We start from the raw sequence: 21,215 nt of genomic DNA, 5'->3' as shown, positions 1-21,215 counted from the left end.
CAGCAGGAAAAAGACGCTAATATGCCATAGAAGTCAGCCAGCTATGGAACAGCACCTTTCCAGTGAGGTATACTAAATACCTAAATAAAGAGATTAGCTGCCCTTCGATTACCAGAAGAATCTTTTCTGCATTCTGGAAACCCAGGGACCCCCTCAGCCAACCATAGTGAGACCCTCTGAAGCCTCAATCAGTCTTAGACTGAATTCTAATCTCTTAACCAACCCAGTACATCTAACACAAGGTTACTGAAGATAGGAGATAACTTTTCCAACTAATTAATGAGTTTTTCCCACAGCTCCTTCCCAGTGGTCTCACAGTGCAGTAAGGGGAGGATTAAGATTACTCCTGGTTGGATTAAAAAAAGAGGCAATGTCCCTTTTCTTTGATATCCAGGATAGGCTTTTGAAGCCGTTCCAGGTTGAGTCTTTTTTTTTTTCTTAATTTTTGTTTTTGGTCTTTGTCTTTTAGGGCTGCACCGACGGCATATGGAGGTTCCCAGGCTAGGGGTCTAATGGGAACTGTAGCCACTGGCCTATGCCAGAGCCACAGCAACACTGGATCTGAGCAGTGTCTGCAACCTACACCACAGCTCACAGCAATGCCAGACCCACTGAATGAGGCCAGGGATGGAACCCACATCCTCATGGATGCTAGTCATGGATGCTAACCCTGAGCCACAATGGGAGCTCCTAGGCTGAGTCTTTTGATTCTAAGAGCCAGATACTAGAGGGGCGGGGAGCCTCCTAAATCCCCAGAGCCTCTTGTTACATATCAAGAACCAAACCCAGAAAGACTAAACATGGAATCCTTTTGTGGTAAAATATATACAACAGAATTTATCATCCTAACCATTTTCCAGGGCAGTAGTTTTAAGTACACACACACACACACACCATGCTGTGAAGCCATTATCATCCACAGCCAAAGTTTTATCACCTTCCCAGACTGAAACTTTGAAGCAATTAAGCAAAGCCTCCTTACCTCTCCCTCCAGCTGGTGGCAAGTGCCGTTCTGCTTTCTGCCTGTTCATCTGACTACTCTAGGAGGCTCAGAGGAGTGGAGATTTTGTCTTTAAGTTGTAAAATGGGAAAGGAGCAGGATGTAACATATGGGCAATTTCCCTCATGGTTCCTATAGGGGCAGGAATGCAGCACATCTCACTTTCTTGGGCTGGAGGATGAGTCTGGAGAGAGAATGGGAGAGGAGTAAGAGAGCAGAAGCTTGAGTGTGTGGCTTCTGTACTCCTCCCTGTTCCTGGGGCGAGGAACCACAGGAGCCCCAGCAAGTCTGAGAATCCCGTGAGGGAGGGAGCTTGCCTGCTCCCCTCCGGCCAAAGGAGCCAGCGTGTGTCTCAGATGTCCAGCCCCTTTGTTGTAAGGGGGCGTTTCCATGATTCCATGTGCCACTGGGCAAAGATGAGCATTTCTTCAAAGAGCTGAGGTCACTGGACTAAATTGTAAACTTTTGTGACCATGCTCCCCACTGAATAGAAATGGAACTCTTTTTTTTTTTTTTTTTTGTATTTTCTAGGGCCACACCCACAAACTTATGGTTCCTAGTTAGATTCGTTAACCACAGCACCACCAAGGGAACTCCCTCTTTTTTGTTTTTTGTTGTTATTGTTTCTTGCTTTTTGTTTGTTTTTTAGCAGCCGCACTGGAGGCATATGGAATTCCAGCCGCAGTTGCTACCTATGCCAACTGCTGAGTTTCTGGATCCTTTAACTCCCTGGGGAGGCGGGTGGTGGATTGAACCCCAAACTCATTAGTCACTGGAGCCAGCTGCCCTCAGGTTCTTAACCCACTGGGCTACAAGGAACTCTAGAAACAGAACTCTTCAATTGAGTTCTGTAGAAAATAAGGAAATTTACTTTCCTCCACATTTGAGACCTAAGTTTTATACCTGCTACAAACACCCTGGCCCAAAAAAACTGCTGACTCCCCTGAGAGGTTCAAGGCCAGCGCCTGTCCCTGGGTTCCCTTGCCCTTTGGCTCAGAGCTGGGTGGGGCCACAGGCAGTAGGGAGCTGCATATGGAAAGCTGATTTCAGATTTCTCCCCTGGACTGGGCGGAGTGCCACATGCACGTGCTGCACGCACGGAGACAGAGATGCCCGAGGCCCTGGCAAGCCACTCCCCTCCTCCCAGCTCTTAGCCCGCTTGCAAACTCCCGCCTGTCTTTCTTTTCCTCCTGCCGCCACCCCAACTCTCTAAATGATCCAGGAAAAATATTTGGACATTGCAGGTCCCTCCTGCCAGGAATTATACACAGAGAGAGCAATGAGGAGGAAGGTGGGGTCTCTAGGAGTCCAGACAACCTCAGAACAGTTCATTCCTGCAGCCAGTGCTTGAGGACGTGGGCTGCACACACGGCCAGGCTGGGGGAACTGGTCCACGGGGCACACAGAAAAGGAAGGTGGGGGCTTCTGGGGACTGGAGGTTTGGAGGGTCTCTTCTCCCCATTTTTTTCACCTCCGCCAGGTGTGAGTGCCTCATCCCCTGTGTCCTTCCGTGCGGAGTTTCCCCCTCCCCACTCCACCTCCCCTCCTGCGCAGGTGTACCTAAACCCACCCTCTCTCACCTGCAACACGCACACAGTGGAGGCTGGCGGAGCTGGAGAAATGAGAGGCCCAGGGGGCATTCAGGAGCTCATTTGGATGAATTTCCACCAGAACCAATGGCTTTTTTTTTCTCTCAAAGGAGAGGGGAGACAAGGTCTGCAGTTTGCGGTCTGGGCTCAGAGTCCCCAGAGACAGGAGATCTGCTCCTTTCCCTACTAAAACACCATTCTCTTTGCATGGCCTTTATCCACCCCTGGCTGCCTGCTCAGCGCAGCACACCCTACCCACCATCCAGACTCCCACCCCACCACGGGTCCTAACCAACAGCCTCCCCTTTGGCCTCAGAGGCAAGATGTTCCCAGGATGAGGAGTGTGGGACAGAAAGGTCTTTCTTTCAGGGAGTGTTCCAAGACTGGGTGTCAGAAGAGCATCCCTGCAGAGTAAGAGCTGGGTGACCTTTGCCTCTCAGGCTTGCCTCGGAACTCCTGGGGTTTGCTTGCTTGTTTGTTTTTGCTTTTGTTTGTCTGCAGTTTTGAATTTCCACCCCATTAAAGTGTGTCATTAGAGGGGGCAGGGGGGTTTTCCCTGGCTCTGTGTGGGCATTCCAGCCAACATTTCTACTCTAGTTAGCTTCATCTTATAACTCCTCCCAGGCAGGAGCACCCTCCAGGCCCACCCTTGAAACAATGGGGTCAAATAACAAGCATTTTCTTTCCTTTTCCCGAGTTTAAATACAGACCCCCCACAGGAATAGATGTAGAAATCTGCTTCCAAGCCCTGGAGTGGGCAGCAGAGACCCACACCCAGCATGGTCCCTGAGTCCTCCTGCATTAGGGGACACTGTCTGGCCCTTCTGTGCCTCAGTTCCTTAGGACTTACAGACAGGTCTTGAGTGTTCACAGAAACTTCAAAGGATTAACAATGAGAGATAAATTTTTTAGTGATTCCCGTGTGCTGGCACTTTTCTAATTAACTTGACCTTCACGAGCACCTCATGAGGTAAAGGCTATTGTTATCCCCATTTCACAGATGAGAAAGCTAAGACCCAGTAAAGAAAAGCGGCTTGTCCAAAGTCACTCGGTGCTTAAGTGGCAGAGGTCGGACCCGGACTCAGGCTTGTACCCATCAGCTGGATTAGGCTGAGAGGTAGGGAGGTGGGCAATCCAAAATCCCAACAGAGGCCATGAAGAACCCGCCAAGTGGAAACACACAGCCCTTCACGGGAGCGGGGGAGGGGTGTATAGGTAGTTCTTACCATGAACCATGAGGGAGAGCAGTTTACTATTGCCAGATACCCCAATTTTTCAAGAGAACCCAGAAATCTGGAGATTTCTGTGAAATTTCCCAATTAAAAAATGTCATCAACGAATTTAAATCTTATGTGAGAGAAAAAATCATCATATCTCCAGTCTGCAACCAGCTCATCCAGCTCATTGCATCCAGCTCATCCAGCTCATCGCTGCCAGCCTGCATGTGGCCTCCAGCCCCAGGCCGAGGAGGGCAGATTGACTTAGTCTCCTAAATCAACATTCCATTAGTGGTGGCTGCCTGACATGCGCTATTGAGAACTTTCAGGGTGTGTCTGCCCTCGAGGAGAAATGGTGCTGTGATCCATTAGTAATGTCTGCCATGGGCACAGCCTGAAAGAATGACAGCATCTGTGTACCCTAACCAGGTTGCAATGAAATAAGGTTCAGTTCCTGCTCCTCCAGGGCCTGATTGTTCAAGTCTCCCCACCCCCACCCCCACTGCCTCACCTCACCCTGGCCTAGAGTACTTTCAGAATGGTGGAAAACACCCTAGGTATTAAGTACTTACCCTATTAACCCTCATGTCAATCTTGCAGAAGAGGTGTGATCACGTGCCTTTGACTATTTCAGCTCCACTCCAACAAGGAACTAAAAGTTCTGAAATCCAACCTATCCTTTGTGATCTCACTGGGACAGAAGTGTTTCTTGGTGAAGGGACATCACACAATTATTTTCACTTGAAAAAATTCCCAGAAGACAAAACTCTTCTGGGGAGAGCCTCCCTCCTCTGACAAGCTGCTCCCATTTCCTTTCCCTCATGAGGTTTTTCATACAGAAAATCCCTATCCTTGTCCCTTTCTGAAGCGGCCATCCTTTGTATCCTCTTTGTCCCAATTTTAATTTCTTTTAAAAAGAAATTTTCCCCAAGAAACTGAGCCTCCCCTTAAGAGAAGTTCTCATACCAGCTATATGGAACCCAGAGTTCCCAGTCATTGGGTTCTCTGCATGTTGTACAGAAGCAACCCTGGAGCCCCATCAGCTGTGTGACACAGATGTGTGACATGTATGACATCCAGGCATTATTGCATTCATGCTGATTTTTTCCTCACTGCATTCATATCAGCTTAGAGTTTCTTCTTCCTGGTTTAGTGCATCATCTGCGTTCCTATGAAATTGATTTTCTCAGCCAAATGATGAGGGACCTGAGAGCAGATTTCTCTCTCTTCCTTCATTCACTCATTGGACAAATTGCATTTGAGTGCGAGCTGTGGACCAGAGGCTATTCTAGGACCTGGGGGTACAGCACTGGCCGTAAGGAAGTGTCCATGCTCTTAAAGCTCACCTTCCTCTCTCTCTGAATCCTGTAGCAGTGGCTGCCCATAAACACACTGGTCCTGAGGATTCTTGAGGTTTCACAGGGCACAGTCACACACTTGGAGCTTGCCCCAGCTTGCACTGGTTCCGTGCATATGCCTTTGGTTTCTCCTTTTGGAGGTTTATTTGTCTAGCTGAGCTGACACATGCCCTGAAGAAAGCCCACCCTCCCCAGCCCAGGCATTGCCACTTGATCCTAGGCAAGGCCCTTGAACTTCCCAAGCCCTTTTTCTCACCTCTCAAATACAGGTAATTTTTCTGGGACAGAAGGTTGTGAGCTGTTAAGTAGAGGAAAGCACATCATCATGGTGCAAATGTTCCTTATTATTGCAGCACAATTCTGTTCAGAGATAAAAATGAAGGATCCTCCTTCCACTTGCCAGCATTTTCTTATTGCCCAGAGTTCTCCTTATTGGTACAGCAGAATACAAATCTCAAGGAATCAAATCCCTGGCTTTGGAGTTTCAAAATCAACTTTTAAAACTTATAAAAGAGAAAAGAAGTGTGTGAATCTAGGCTTTTTGCTATGTAAAAAGGTTTGCTAGGGTTCTCCAAAGAAAGAAACAGACCGATAGCATATATAATATAATATGATACAGTGTAATATAATGTAATACATGATAATTACTTAATTCCTGTTTACATGAGGAATTGGTTCATGTGATTATGGGGCTAAGTTCTAAGATCTGCATTCAGCAAGCTGGAGACCCAGGAGGGCCAATGGTGGAACTTCCAGTCTAAGGGCAGAACAGGACTGGTGTCCCAGCCCAACAGTCTGGCTGGAGGAAACCCATCTTTCTCAGGCTTTTGGTTCTCTTCATGTCTTCAGCCGATTGGATGGGGGTCACCCACCTTAGAGGGGCAATTAATTTTTTTAACTCAATCTACCAATTCAAACGTTAATCATCCAAGACTGTCTTACAGAGACACTGTGAATAATGCTTGATCAAGAGTCTAGGCACCTTGTGACCTAGTCAAGGTGAAACGTAAAATTAACCATCACAAAGAGTAAGCCTTTTTGAAAAAGAAAATTTCCCTGAGTTTCATAGAGAAACTGAAGTACTCTAAAGATATTGTAGTGTAACAATATTTTTATTCACCTAAATAATAGAAGAAGAGGACAGGAGAAGAATCCATATACGTCATCTGCTAGGCAGACCAGATTCATGTTGCTAAGGGCAAGGGAGCCTGTCCTTCCAAAATGGCTTAGGATCAGAGGAAGCTTTAAAATTTAGATTTCTGGGAAAATCTAATGTAGGGAAATTTTGTACAAGCTTCCTGGTAAGAGAGCAGTTGAGAAAAGATGGCTGTGGGCATCCTTGAGTGAAAAAGCTGAGGTTGGGTCTCCTGCAGTCCTACAGAGATTAAGAGAGTAGCCAAGACTTCCTCTGCCCCTGTGATGGATATGACAGTAAAAGAGAGTAGAATCTGGTGGCCCAAAGAATGCTGGGGGCGTGACAAGAACAGTCACCAATAGTAGCTGATTGCGCCATGCAATGCAGAGGCCAAAGTATGTTCAAACCCATAGACATTGACATGAGGAAGTGGTGGTTGCTTCAAGATAGCAGTGGAAATCAATTTTGATAGCCAACACTGAACAGGGCATATCTCAGAGGGGGCCAGCACAGGATGACACTTGTTATGGTCAGGACAGGGCAGGTTATTCTGTAGTAACAAACACACCCCAAGGTAGAGTAGCTTGGTACATCCAAGTTTGTTTCTCCTTCATTTGGATTTCATCAATCGCAGCTCTTCCTTCCAAGTGATGACTCAGGGATCCAGTATGCTTAGGTGGCCTCAGCAGGAGAAAAGAGGTCTGGAAAGTCACACAGAGGGCTTTTCATTGCCTTAGCAAATTAATGACATACATTATTTCCCCATACAGCCCCTTGACCAGCATTAATCACAGGACCCCAGCCTAACAACAAGAGAGGCTGGGAAATGCAGTCCTCCTGAGTGCCCAGGAAGAAATGAAATGGGATTTAGGAAGACCTAGTTTTGTCTGCACCACCATCATGAACCAGGAATGTCCTGAACATGATGATCCATGAATCCCCTGTGGAACTGAGCTGTCATCTCAGGGGAGAGAACCCCAACCTGCAACGAGCTTTCATCTAAATTGAGAAACAACTGAATTCTACTGGGTTTTCATGAAAATAACTGAGTTATAATTTCTGTCATCAGAGAGAAATAGGGACTGAAGAGAGGAAGTAGTTTCAAGTATGGAAAAATAAATGAAATCATCTTTGCCCACATGAGAACATGGATCGGGACATGACTGCAGGTTACATATGTTTATAGATGGAAGAGAAAATCTCACATGTTGTTGATCCGAAGTGGAAGTTCAGTGCATGGGATCAATTGTTCAAATCTGAGCTCTGCCCCTCACCAGCTGGTGTGAAGTTTAGATGGGATCAAACGGGGGAATACTCCAGTTCAGGCTGGTACCTCACAAGCCTATAGTAAAGGTTAGCAGTTGCAAACATCCATAGCTGAAATTAAGAGCCAGAGATTTTCACTTCCAATCTGATGCTTTTCCATTACTCCCACCCCCCAAAGTTCTTGACAATATGTTTCCACTGCTAAGATTAATGATAATAATAATAAGAAAAAGAACATCTTCAAAGTTCTCATCACAAGAGAAAAAGATTGTAATGATGTAGTGATGGATGTCTAGTTAGACCTACTGCGGTGATCATTTTGCAATATATGCATATATTAAATCATGTTATACACCTGAAACTAGTATAACATTATATGTCAATTATGTTTTTTTAAAAAAAGAAGGAGGAGGAGTTCCCACTGTGGTGCAGTGGCTCAGGTGTGGGTTCGATCCCCTGCCTGGCACAGTGGGCTAAATAATCTAAGGTTGCTGTGGCTGCAGTATAGATTACAGCTGTGGCTCAGATTTAGTCCCTGGCCCAAGAATTTCCATAGGCTACAGATGTGGTCATTTAAAAAAATTAAAAAGGAGGGGGAAATGGAGAAGGAGAATGAAAAAAGAAGTAATAGGAGGATGAGGAGAAGAAGAGGAAGAAGAAGCAAAGAAAGAAAGAAAGGGAGGAAGGAAGGGGGGAAAGAAGCAAGGAAGGATGGAAGAGAGGAAGGCAGGCAGGCAATAAGAACAACTATCATTAATTGAGCTCCTGTGATATGCCAGGCATGTAACATAACTCACCTCATTCAATCCTTAAAGCAATTCTGTGATTGGGTATCCTTATCACCATTTCATAGATGAGTCAGTCAGTGCTCACAGAGGCTGAGTTAGGCTGTACAAAGACACTGGGGGAGTTTAAAACATACCGCATTGAGATCTAAGCCTAGTTCCACCATGCACTGACTCTCCAACCCTGAGCAAATTACTCCAGCACTCTAAGATTTGCTTTCTCTGCCTGTAAAAGGGGAATAGAGATAACAACTACCCCAGGGGGGAAAATGTCCATAGGTTCCTTGACATTTCTCCATCTAAGAGGTGGAGTCTCTGTCCCCTCGCCTTGAATCCGAGTTGACTTTAGTGACCTGCTTGTGACCAACAGAATGAAGTTCAAGTTCCAAGGCCACTCAGCAGAGGCCATGTGCTTTCTGCCTCATTCCCTTGGGGTACTTGCCTTTGGAGCCCTGAGTTGTTAGTATGGGTTGAATTCCCCTACTCACCCCCATTCACACATTGGAGTGTTAATCCTCTAGAACCTCAGAACGTGAGCTTCTTTGCAAATAGGGTCTCTATAAAGGTAATCAAGTCAACGTGAAGTCAGTAGAGTGGCTTCTAATCCAATATGACCAGTAGTCTTATAAAAGGGGGAAATTTGGACACAGACACACACATAGAGGGAAGACGGTGTGAAGACACAAGAAGTTGGCCATCTGCCAGCTCAGGAGAGAGGCCTGGAACACACCCTTCTCTCATAGGTCTTAGAAGGAACCAACCTCACCAACACCTTGAATTTGGACTTCCAGCCTCCAGACTATGAGATAATCCATTTCAGTTGTTCTAAGCCACTTGGGTTGTGGTATTTTGTGATACAGCCCTAGCAAACAAATGTAGCTGTCCTGTAAGAAGGTAGACTCCCCTAGGGCCTCCATGCTGTTAGGTAGGAAGCCCAAGCCACACCGGAGGCCATGTGTACGTATTCTAGTGAGAGCCAGCATCAACCACCATACATGAGAGCAAAGACATCTCCAGATGATTCCAGCTACCAGCTATAGATCCCCCCTCTCCCAGATCTATCCACATCTTCAAGTGTTACCAGACAAGACCCCCAGTATCACAAAGCCAGTGAATTCTTTTTATGTATAACCAAGTTCCATCTGAAATTCCCCTATCTGAATTCTCAAGCCACAGAATCTATGTGCATAATGAAATAGGTTTCTTAGGCCACAAGTTTTGAGGCTCTCGTGGCAGCGGGAACGGCAACTGTCTCACAGTGGTTGAGGCCAGAGCTGTGAGCTCCCTGACTCCAGAATGCAGACCTTCTCCGGATGCAAGCTCAGCAGCCTTGCTGTCTCAGACGGTGTCTGGGCAGGATGACCTTTGCTGAGTCTTGTCTCCAAGCAAGCAGGGCTGGCCCACGTGGACTATTTGGTTGACCCACGAGGACTCCCTGACCTAGGAGGAAGCCAAATCCCCCTCAGACTCCTTCAAGTTTTGAGAGCAAGCCAGGGTCTCAAAGCCAGCCATCAAGACTGGTCTCTTCAAGGTCTGATCACTTGGTTGAGGATTAGAACCATAGGGATCACACAACCCTGTTCCCATGGTCGCTCTGCAAATGGGTTTGCAACCAGGAGAGCTCCTGGGAGGCAGAATATAATCTGGGTGTCTGACTGTTGGGGTTTAAATTCTAGCTGTGCGTGGAGTTCCCGTTGTGGCTCAGTGGTAATGAACCCAGCTAGCATCCATGAGGACACGGGTTCAATCCTTGGCCTTGCCAAGTGGGTTAAGGATCTGGTGTTGCTGTGGCTGTGATGTAGGCTGGCAGCTACAGTTCCAATTGAACCCCTAGCCTGGAAACTTCCATATGCCACGGGTGCGACCCTAAAAAGACAAAAATATTTTTAAGTAAATAAACAAATAAAATTCTGGCTGTGCAATCTACTAGCTATATGGTCTTGGTCAGTTATAGAACATCCCCAAGCCTGTTCCTTCATCTTCAAAATGGGAAAATAATAGCAGCCACCTTGTAGGGGTTCCCACGAGGCTCACCCAGGACATTCTCTCCAGGATCATAGGGCTGGGCGCTACCACTGTCATTCATCAACATCAACATTCTGCTTGCATAGCTTTGTCTTTTCTTCCCAAGGCAGACTAGTTGGTTTAGTTCCTGAGGGCTTCCCAGCAAAGGGAAAAGTGTAGCTTAAAATAACCCCAAGAATACTGATATCTTTCAAAAGTTAAATTTAAAGATTAATAAAGATTCCAGACAAACCTCAGGTAGCATTGTTATTACTGGGCTTTTGTTGCTGTTCTGAACAGCTTTGAAAACTCTTGGCTTTGAAGCTCTAAAGGATGGCAATTAGCCTCTCCTGAAGGTCCTCACAGCAGCAAATCTTTGGCACAGGGCACAGGGCTCCACTTCCTTCCCCATTCTGCAGCCACCGTGTCTGCCTGCGTCCCCACCCTGGCCCAGGCAGGAGCGGTGGGAGGACGCGTGGTCGCCCCAGCTCACTGCTGCAGGAAACGCTGCCTGCCGCCCTGGCCCCGATGACTCCTAAAAAAGAAGGCGGATGGGGTGACTCAAAGCAAACCATCTCCTCCCCCACCCTGCACGCCGCACTCGCACAAGCCCCCCTTCTCCAAGGGTGAGGCTGAATCAGGGCTAAGGGCCCTGGGATGCTCAGAGGCCCCTTTTGTAGAGCTGACCTGGCCGAGAGATCCAGCTGCAGGCTGCCCTAATGGATGGAGCTAACACCCTTCTAGGCAGTAGCCTGCCCCACGGCGGCACTTTGTCAGAAGCCATCTCTGGGAAGGCTGCTGGCAGGCTTCTGGCTGGCGGCTCCATCTCCCTCCTGCTCCACGCGGGGCAAGGCTTGTCCAAATATTTGGCTTGATCCTGCTTTCTGATTCATCATGTGCAGAAACCTCTGTAATTTCATCTAGTGCGTGACTCAGACCAGAGCTCAGCACAAGTGCTGGGCAGCGGAGGCCGGAGCCGCTCAGAGGCCAGGCCTGCAGTCAGTGCCCGCTGCTCTCAGCTGGCCCCCAGGGGGGCTCCCAGATTGCCTAGCCGCAGATGAAATCTCTTTTGTCTGAGATGATTAATGGAGCCCCAAACAAGCCTCAGCACAAGGGTGTGAGGTGCACTTTGTACCTTTTCCAAGTCTTTCTTTCTCTTTTTTCTTTTTTAATGCTAAATCCATTTGCATCTCATAAATTATATTGGCTTCAAAATGAAATGTTCCTGACAGCAGCAGGCAGGGTGTGGGTCCCGCTAAAACATTTTCTCCTGCCGTCCCCTCTCTCCTTCTGAGACCCTAGGAGAAATCTGGCTTGTCTTCCAGAGGAGGAGGGGAGGGAGCAGAATGACCTAGATTCTGAATCTGCAAGACAGGTAGAGCCAGCTCGCCTGTCTTCCAAAGGCTACTGTGCACAGGGTCCCAGGCTTTCGGAAGGAGTCAGCAGAATGGGGCTCTCTCCTCTTCTGGTGTGGACCTCTTGTGGGTGACATGGTCTCTGTGTCCTTCAGCAGGTTTGTCCTCTTAGGAAAGGCCACAACTGGACGGAGGCGGGAGGAGACTGCTGTTACCTGGGTGGGAGTGGGGAAGAGGCATAGCTGATAACCAGGTAAGCCCCCCCGCCGCCCCGCCCGTAGAGATATGTGGGGCAAGGGAAGGCAGCCGTTAAGTAGCAGAGAAGAGGGGATGGCAGTGCAGGTATCAGGGGCTCCAGTCATCGGAGACAATGGAATTTAAACTTTCCTTCCATTATTCTCCAGCTTTGTGGTTTTGGGCAAGTGTCTTTTCCTTTCTGAGCCTCCATTTCCTCTTCCCTTCATTTATTCAATATCTATCTTCTGAGCCTCGTCTGCTCCCTTGGCACTTACATTCTGACACCACACAGTCAGGTGCATAAGTACTGTGCCAGGAGGTGGCATACGGTGGCATCAAAAGATCAATGAGATATAGTTGACCCTCAGCCTTTGCTGTGTTGGGCTGAGGCTGGGAAGGTGAGGGGGTCCAGCCCAGGAGACTGAGAAGGTACAGGTAGCCATGGAGGTGGGACCTGAGAGAGGCACCATGAAGCAGGACCATGTCTGTGTCACACAGAGTGGGAGCTGGGTAAACGTCGTTGTCGTCATTATTGTTATGTGACTGCTGGTTGTGAGCATGGCTGTGAACTTGGGGTGGAGGTGCTAAAGGGAGGATGCAGCAAGCTGGGAAGAAGATGGCTTCAAACCCAGGGTGACCCTGGCACTGTGATGGGCAGCCCCTGCTCGCCACACCAGGCTCCCTCCATGGCAGCCTCTGAAGGAAGCAGAGGCGGCCTTCACTTCATGCCGTGCCCCAAAGGTCAGCTGGCTCAAGTTTCACAAGCGGGCATTCCAGGCCTGGGGCCCGCACAGGGAGCTCTCTGCCCATGGTCAGGCCTCCAAGTTCCCGTCCAGGACCAGCTGCAGGAGCTTCAGCCCATCTCAGTTGGCCTCAGGGGTGCTGAGGCAGCTGTTGCCAGGCAGGGGTGGGGTGGGAGAAGGAGGCACGAAGCAAGCCCCAGAGCAGCTGTCTTCACCATCAGAACCTAAGCCACTCCCGGGCCAGGGAGCCACGGTCAGAGGCGCTCCAACCTCTGCAGGGAGGGGCGGTGGAGTACACGTGTGGTAGGTGCAAATTAAATGAATGCATATACATATATATGGGTGCCATATTTTGCTAAAAGTTTTTGCATCTTAATTTCATTTAATTTCGCAACATTCTGGGCATTTTATAAGTAAAACTCGGGGAGCTCAAAGAGCAGAAATGCAAACCCCACGTTCTGTGCCCTCAGGAGATAGCTCCGAGGCCAGAGTACACAGTGGTGGCTTTAGCTGAGCTCCTCTTCTGATCACAGATTCCTTTGGGCTCCCTGAGGAACACAAAAGGAAGCCTTTGTGTCTCCTGTTTTTAAGGTTGAAGGAGAGTCAATAGACGGGAACAGAGTTTAAACAAGGCCCCCTCTGGCCCCACTGCCCACGGCACCCAGGCCAGCACAGTGGTCCTGCAACCCGCAGACTCGGCACTCAGGCCCTCTGCAGACCAGACGGTGAGTGGGCTCCCCACGAAGCCCACACTCAGCACTTTCCACTGCCTCCCTCTTCCCCTTTCACTTCCGGACACTCTGGGCTCTGCCTCTGCCCCCCACCCCCACCCCCACTCCCAAGGGCACAGCTCCTGGCACTGGTCTCAATGTCCCGAGTCCAGGGGCACCAAGCACAGGGACTGCCAGGGTGGGGCCCCCTCTCCCTTCTTTACCTTCATTTCCATTAGTGAAATGAGGATGCACCACAAACCAGGCCAGGGCACAACTTGGAAGGCCATCGGCAGCGTGGAGGCTCAGCTGGGAAACACAAACCTACCCAAGCTTTTGGCAGCGGTGGCCAGAAGGGCAGGGACCGCTGGCCGGTGACAGACACCCTGCCTGCCTGGCCCCCTGCAGTGGCCAGCCACCCTGCAACATTCCTCTAAATGGGACTAAAACTTGGCCACAAGGGGGTACTGCCTTTCTGATGGGGTTGGAGGAGTTTTGCAGAACGAAATAAAAGTAGCCCTTACATCTTGGCGAAGTTTAAAGACATCCAGAGAATGAAGCCTTAGATTTTTACCTTCCTGAAAGGCTGAGGCTGGGCATAATTCTCTGCCTTTGTTTCCCTCCTTTGTCTTGGGTAAATGTTCCTGGCCTTACTTGTACCTGGGGTTGTATTGTCATCTGCTTTGGAAATGGGGCAGGGTATAAGTCAGTCAGTGAAATTTTTAAATGTAACTCTTTGGTCAGGTGTCAACATAGACGAAGGAGACACGGGCACTTAATAAATGCCTTGGAGGCTTGTGATTTGCGTGGGGCTTCCAATAAAAGGCAAAGTCGCTGCTTTGAAGTTACACACACTGAACCCAGGGTGGTCTTCAGGCCTCTGGTCACAGCACGAGCAGGGTAAGTGGGTCCTGATCTGCAACCCTGGTGCTCACACTGCTGGGGACCATTTACCCCATGGCCACCTCTGGGGCCTAGCAGGAAGCGAGGGGGGGAGGCTCTTTGCTGCAGCCAGCAATGTATGTACCCCCTTGATCACTGCTCTAGAAAAGAGGGCAGGAGGGGGTGACACAGAACAACCCGCCCTCACTCCCACTCCCTGATCCTTGGGTTTTTGGCATCATTATCTTCCCTAGGTCTCCCCCCTGCATGCAGCAGAGGTCTGACAGTACTGGGGGCTCAGAGCTCCTGGGAGGGCCCCCGCCCCATGAAGTCAAGTGAAGGCTGGTGTGCCTGTCTCCTTGCTGGGAACATGGTGCCAGTAGTGGGGCCTTGGGGAGCGGATGCCTGTAGAAGGAAGGTGAGATGTGTCACGCTGTCCCACTGGAGGGCTTGGCAGAGCTGGCACTAGAGACAATGGGTTCCCTGAATCCAGAGGAAAGATCCCAGGAAGGACTGTGGAAACTGGCCAAAGATAAAACAGAAAGGCTTTAAATACTCGAGTCAAGTTGTGGAAGGAAACAAGTGTGATGACAGGGCCCCACCTGCCATCCTTGCTCTCTTTGGGAGGGCGGTGTGATGAAAACCTTTGTGTGACATCAAGGTCAACATGAGTCCTGAGTCATTATTGAGACACAGATTAGTGGGGTAACACAGAATAGTCTCAGCAGATGAATTACACCCAAAAGCTGTATATGAGTCCTTGGAGTTGACATTGAAAGGTTCTGTTATTAGAGTGTGACTCCTGCCTGATTCTGATAGGGCTTAATTATTGTGATGAATGTCCCTGGAGTTTCACTCTGTCATTTCACCTACAGTCGGAATGAGAATCTCAACCTCAACCAGATAGAAGAAGGATGGTCCCATCCATCCCCAGCCTCTCTGAAATCCTTGGGGAGGCTCCTTGAGGAGTAAAAGTCTAGGCTTTCAAAAGGATAGCTCCTCCTCACCTGGAATCATCAGGACACTTTTGGTGGAAAGTGCCAGAAGCCCAGGTCAAATGAACAAGCCTAGGAAACATACTGGGAAGAAGTTGGGCGCTTTGTTGGAATCCAAGAAAAAATCCAACAATTGGGCCATGAGAGAGATGGGAACCAGGCCTAGAAGGTTCCAAGAAGGCAGGAAGCTCCTCCCCATCTGTCTCACTGGCCTCTGCTTCTTTCCACCAACCCCTCTCCTTGATGCTCTGTGTATGTGGGGGTCGAACATGGCCATTGCCTAACTCCTAAGCTTATATTTCCTCTCTTCACAGGACCAGCCAAATTCACCCAAGCACTACTTGGTCCAGCCTGGTTTCTGTGTTCCCCTGGATGCACACATCTGGGGTAGTCAGGGAGATGGGGTTGTGTGTGAAGTTACATCTGCCAGGGGCCCTTTTCTGGAAGTAGGTGGTATAAGGCTCAGCACCCAGAGAACTGGTCACTGTGAGCAGGAAAGACACTCTGAAAGGACATGTGCCCTGCTCTGAAGACCAAAACAGTACCGCCACCCCCACCAACCTTTCCTGATGGCAAGAACAGTTTGGTAGAACCCTGGGAGGCTGGAGGCCTGCTTGTCTTCCCACACTCTCAGGCTCACTCTCGCTGCACTACAGCTTGCTTTAGTAAAGCATCTGCAAGTGGCCTCTTTCAGCCTTCTCATTTTCTCTTGCTATGCAAAGCTTGGTGCTTCAGACACCCACACCGGGGCTGGGCAGTGGGACTTGGGGCACTGAGGTCACCTTCTCTTCTCCTGAGTCCTCCTTTCCACAGGGGTCCATGTGGTGTGGTGGAAGGTACATAATTCGATGCACTTCCCTGGATTCTTATCCACTTACTGATGCCTGACCTTTTTAAATCATGGTCTTCCTGTCTGTTAATTGGGAATAGGAGGTGAAGTGTAACCCAAAAGCTTGTTGTAAGAACCTGAGATCATGTATGACAGAGCCCTAGTTCACTTGGCTCTGTTCCTGGCTTGCAGAAGATGCTTAATACAACTCAGTCCCCTTAGATCTCCTCCCTCCTACCTGAGGTCCTCCAAGGGTGACAACATTGTTCTTCCTGCCCCTTTCCCACCAGGGCAATTTTTAGCCAAAGTCCTAATGGCAATTAGTACCATCCACAAGTAGACCAAGGCATCAGCATTCAGGTGAGGTACTGGAGAGAACTCAGTGCCATAAACATTTCTACCGCCCCATCCAGTGATAGTCACACAGGACATCCTGACCCAGTGCCTGGGAGAATGGAATGGATACACCATTCCCTTGAAGCCACCATCTGAGACAGATCCTGGGAAGCTGGGCCATGGAAAGTCTTGAATTTTGGAGTTATGCTCATTGAGTGAATGAGTCAGCATTAAAAGATGATTTAAACCTAGCAGAAATCAGACCACATAAAGCAAATGAAGAAAAAAGCCCCCAGGGCCCAAGGAGAATTTCTAAAGAATCTCCTCAGAGTGCTTGGAATTAAAAGTCAAGGGAATACCATCTTGTCTGCAACATGGCCATAGCTCACCCATCACCAAGGCACTTCGAAAGGGGTTGCAGATAAAGAGATGGTTCTGGGCTTGCTTGGAAGGAAAACTGGAGAAAGACTCAGGGCTCTTCAGGGGTGGGTGGGGAGGGTGGGGGTAGACATTGGACTCTACCAGATCTACTCACACTCGTCTGCCCCTCTCAAGAGTCAAAGTCTCAGGACACAAGGTGAAAATGCTAGAACTTGGGCTGTGAGCAGGACCTCTTGGCTGAGAACCTCTCCAAGATGTCACCCAAGGAAATCACAGTCTTGTGACCAAGAGGGGCCAACCAAAAATCAACAAAGGTGCCCCCACACCAAATTCTGTTCATTCTGTCTACAAAATATATTTTTCAGATATATTGCAAATACATTTCTCAAAACCATTCTTGCCTTTCTGATTCCCTGGCCTCCACCTTCTCTCATGGTGCACTAGCTGCTGCAGCAATGGCTCTCCTACTGCCTCTTTCCCTTCCCCCAGCTGCCAGAACTCCCTTCCTGAAACACACCCCAACCTCATGACTCTCCCTTGAGCACACCTTCAATGGCTCTCAACTGCCTTCAGAAGAAGAGCATGTCAGGGAGTTCCCATCATGGTGCAGCGGAAACAAATCTGACTAGGAACCATGAGGTTGGGGGTTCAATCCCTGGCCTTGCTCAGTGGGTTAAGGATCCAGCATTGCCATGAGCTGTGGTATAGGTCGAAGACGTGGCTCGAATCTGGCGTTGCTGTGCCTCTGGTGTAGGCCGGCAGCAATAGCTCCAATTAGACCCCTAGCCTGGGATCCTCCACATACTTTGGGTGCGGCCCTCAAAAGACAAAAGACAAAAAAAAAAAAAGAAGAAGAAGAAGAGCATGTGACCATGGGCCCCAAGCTTGCTGCCTGGCTTCATGCCCCCACTTGCAGTTTTAGTCTCAGACTACAACCCGCCTGCATACCTTGGTCCATGATGATTCCTTCATTGAGAAAACTCCTGGTCCTGCTTTACTCGGCTCATTTTTTTTTGTATTTTACTTTTTTAAAATTTTTTTATTTTTTTGCTTTTCAAGGCCACACCGCAGAGTATATGAAAGTTCCCAGGCTAGGGGTCAAATCGGATCTACAGCTGCCAGCCTACAACAGAGCCACAGCAACACCAGATCTGAGCCATGTCTGCTACATACACCACAGCTCATGGCAAGCCAGATCCTTAACTCACTGAGTGAGGCCAGGGATCGAACACACATCCTCGTGGATAATAGTCAGGTTCGTTACCACTGAGCTATGACAGGAACTCCTCAGCTCATTCTTGATTATCCTTTCTCAGGGTCCCAGCCAAAACATGTTTGTTTGTTTTTTCTCAGAGGGTCCCCAAGGCCCTCCTCAGCCATGATTGCAGCATCTCGATGCACCCTAGTGACTTGACTGCTATCAGTCTCCTGCCTGGACCTTGAGATCCAGGAGAGCAGAGACTTTGGCTGCCCAGAGCCCATGGCAGAGCTTGGTACAGTGGCTGAGTGTCTCCTGAAATCCGGCTCACTGGCCCCTCCTGCCCCTCAGCCAGGTTCCTGATGCTGCCTGCACCGGGAGGCAGGGAAAGTCCCAGCCGGCACCATTTCCTGTTCTCCACATCCTCACAGCTCTTCTTTGTCCCAGGTTCTTCCTCTCCAGAGAGCTCCTTATCTGAGGACGGTCCAAGGCACAGCAGCAGCCTGGAGGAGCCATCCTGTCCATTTCCTGCCTGGCCCACTCTGGATTTGAGTCAGAAGGTCTGAGTTTGGAGCCAAGCTCTGAACCTCTTCCCAGCGTGTTGACCTTGGCCCTTGCTTTCATCTCTGCTAAGCCTCAGTTTCTTAATTATAAAATGGAGTATGTTTTTGTTTTAGCAAGGATTTGTTGTTACAAATCAAAGTGGGTCTCCCAACCAAGCCCTTTCCCCAGGAGGAATCACTTAACACTTTGCAGCTTACCTACCCCAATCTTTTTCCTTGCATTAACAAACATACTTCAAATTTATCATTTCATAGAAAAAGAATCACATACACATATTCCTCAATGCCTTGTTTTTATCCGACCAATTCCATGCCCTGCCTTATTCTTTGTAACAGCTGCCTATATTCCAGCATATGAATGATCCATAGTTCATTTATTGAGGATCCTAACAATAGACATTTAAACAGTTTCCTTTAAAAAAAAAAATTTTTTTTTTTTTTTTTTTTTTTGTCTTTTTAGGGCTGCACCTGTGCATACGGAAGTTCCCAGGCCAGGGGTCGAACCAGAAATGCAGCTGCTGGCCTATGCCACATCCACAGCAACTTCAGATCCCAGCTGCATCTGTGAACTATGCCACAGCTTGTGGAAATGCTAAATCCTTAACCCACTGAGCAAGGCCAGGGATCAAACCTGTGTCCTTGTGGATACAAGTCGGGTTCATTACCACTGAGCCACAACAGGAACTCCCATGCCATTTTCGAATTGACTTTTGCTTTGCAAAGTTTTGAGAGTTGTTTTGTCTTGTTTTTCCTTCCACACCTGAAGCTTGCAGAAGTTCCTGGACCAGGGATCGAACATGTACCACAGCAGTGTTCCAAGCCACTGCAGTGACAAGGCTAGACCCTTAACCTGCTGTGCCATAAGTTTGTTTTCAAAGTCTATGAGTCTCTTTCTGTTTTATAAGTTCATTTGTATCATTTTTAAAGATTCCACATATATTCCATAACATATGATGTTTGTCTTTCTCTGACTTACTTCACTTGGTATGATAATCTCTAGGTCCATCCATGTTGCTGCAAATGGCACAATTTCATTGTTTTTTATGGCTGAGTAATATTCCATTATGTATATATACCACACCTTCTTAATCCATTCATCTGTCACTGGACATTTAAGTTGTTTCCACGTCTTGGCTATTGTGAATTACACTGTTATGAACATTGGGGTGCACGTGTCTTTTTTATTTATTTATTTATTTATCTACATGTGTCTTTTTAAATTAGGGTTTTCTCAGAATAGATGCCCAGGAGAGGGATTGCCAGATCATATGCTATAGAGTTTGATTTTGCTGGTGTGCTTATTGAAAACTTCTGTTTTAGCTGGCTTCTGTGATTTATCAAGCAGCCGAAGGGGAGAACTGCCTCATTACTGCCAGGTGCCAGGTGGTGGTAGGAGTCCAGGTTCCCAAATTGGCTTCTATTCACATCTGAGGGAAGAGGGGCTCAATTTACTGGCCCTGAGTGGGAATTCCAGCTCTGCTAGCCTTCCTCAGATTCTACCCCAGTGGGAGGGGGAAAGGATGATCCATTACTGCCAAGAAGGGGTGGAAGTCTAGATTCTCCCAATAATCTACACTGACAATGCAAGAGCTAAACTGTTTTCCTTTAAAAAATTGCTGACATAAATAAAGCTGTGCTGAGCATTTGTGCTCAAATGGAAGTATTCAGAGTCTTGGAGGTAGAACTGCAGGTAAGAGAGAAGGCTCATGGCATTTTCACAGTGAGGATTTTCCAACTGAGGATCCTATAGGGTGTTAGAGACTTCAAGGGGAAACAGGATGCTGCAAGCGGTGTCGGGTGGAGGGGACATTTTCCACCTGGGTTTATTACCCCAATTCACCTGGAGAGGCTCCCCTCTCCTCTTATTCACTCAGCTTCCGAGTAGAATTTGAATAGGCAGTTCCATGGCTAAAAGAGAGAGAGGGTACATTCAAAAACCACAGTGAAAATTTCTGAGTTTCCTTCCATTTGTGAATTTCTATGACAGTGTCAACTATAAAAGGTCCTGGCCATGTTTTCAAGGCCATTCAGGAAAGAAGACATGAATTTGAGTATAACTGGCTAGGACAGCCTTTTAAAACAAAGAATTGGCTGTAGAATTATCTCAAAATGCAAACCATTTTGGTGCATTTTAAACAGCATTTGATTATAACAAAGCTAATTAACACAGAAGTCTTTAGACACACATCAATTATGTGAGGCAAGGTGCACCTGTGCCAGAATTCCCAGGCTTGCAGGTTTGGAGGAGAACACCTGCTTGGATGGACCCTCAGAGAGCCCTGATAGATTTGAAAAGAGGGACAGGTCAGGAGGTTGCCAGGGGAGGAGGAGAGTTGCAAAAAAAAAAAAAAAAAAAAAAAAAAAAAGCTCAGAATTCCCAAAGAAAGGTCCCTTGCCAGCAGAGGTTTTTTCCTAAGCATCTCTCCTCCTGACCGCCCCCACCCACCATTCCCACCCTGCGTGCAGGTCTCACTTCCAGAGGCAGCTGCCTCACATACAGTCCATGACACCTTTGGAAGCTGTGCTAATAAATGTAGATCGGAAACGCATTCTGCCCACAGGGACCAATTTCTTTTTCCATCACCCGTGGCTTCTCAACATGAAATTAAAAGCAGCGGCAAGCAATTGCAGC

At 48.2% G+C, this 21,215-nt stretch overlaps 1 protein-coding gene and 1 long non-coding RNA gene across 4 annotated transcripts in view; one reads left to right on the top strand and one right to left on the bottom strand.

Moving 5' to 3' along the window:
* Nucleotides 1–11,501: 11,501 nt before the first annotated feature.
* LOC110261474 (uncharacterized) overlaps nucleotides 11,502–21,215 on the bottom strand; it is a 54,941-nt gene continuing 45,227 nt past the window's right edge. For 2 of the 3 annotated variants that reach the window (XM_084975856.1, XM_084975862.1), the window contains one exon: nucleotides 18,939–20,491. The gene's annotated coding sequence lies outside the window, so the exon portion shown is untranslated. Of the gene's footprint in view, nucleotides 11,925–18,938; nucleotides 20,492–21,215 lie in introns of those variants that run through there. The other variant, XM_084975877.1, reaches the window with a different exon arrangement.
* Nucleotides 11,761–19,747, top strand: LOC146406417 (uncharacterized). Its single transcript, XR_014815149.1, has 4 exons — nucleotides 11,761–11,867; nucleotides 13,281–13,414; nucleotides 14,144–16,738; nucleotides 19,206–19,747. It is a non-coding gene; the product is annotated as an uncharacterized LOC146406417 (long non-coding RNA).

This window comes from Sus scrofa, chromosome 1, assembly GCF_054392235.1.
Source record: "Sus scrofa isolate SSC_HxYL_T2T_F1_AM1 chromosome 1, Sscrofa_HxYL_maternal_Yorkshire_Landrace_v2.0, whole genome shotgun sequence".
NCBI classification, from domain to species: domain Eukaryota; kingdom Metazoa; phylum Chordata; class Mammalia; order Artiodactyla; family Suidae; genus Sus; species Sus scrofa.
Note: the sequence above shows the minus strand (reverse complement) of the source record. Positions and strands in the feature narration are given on the sequence as shown.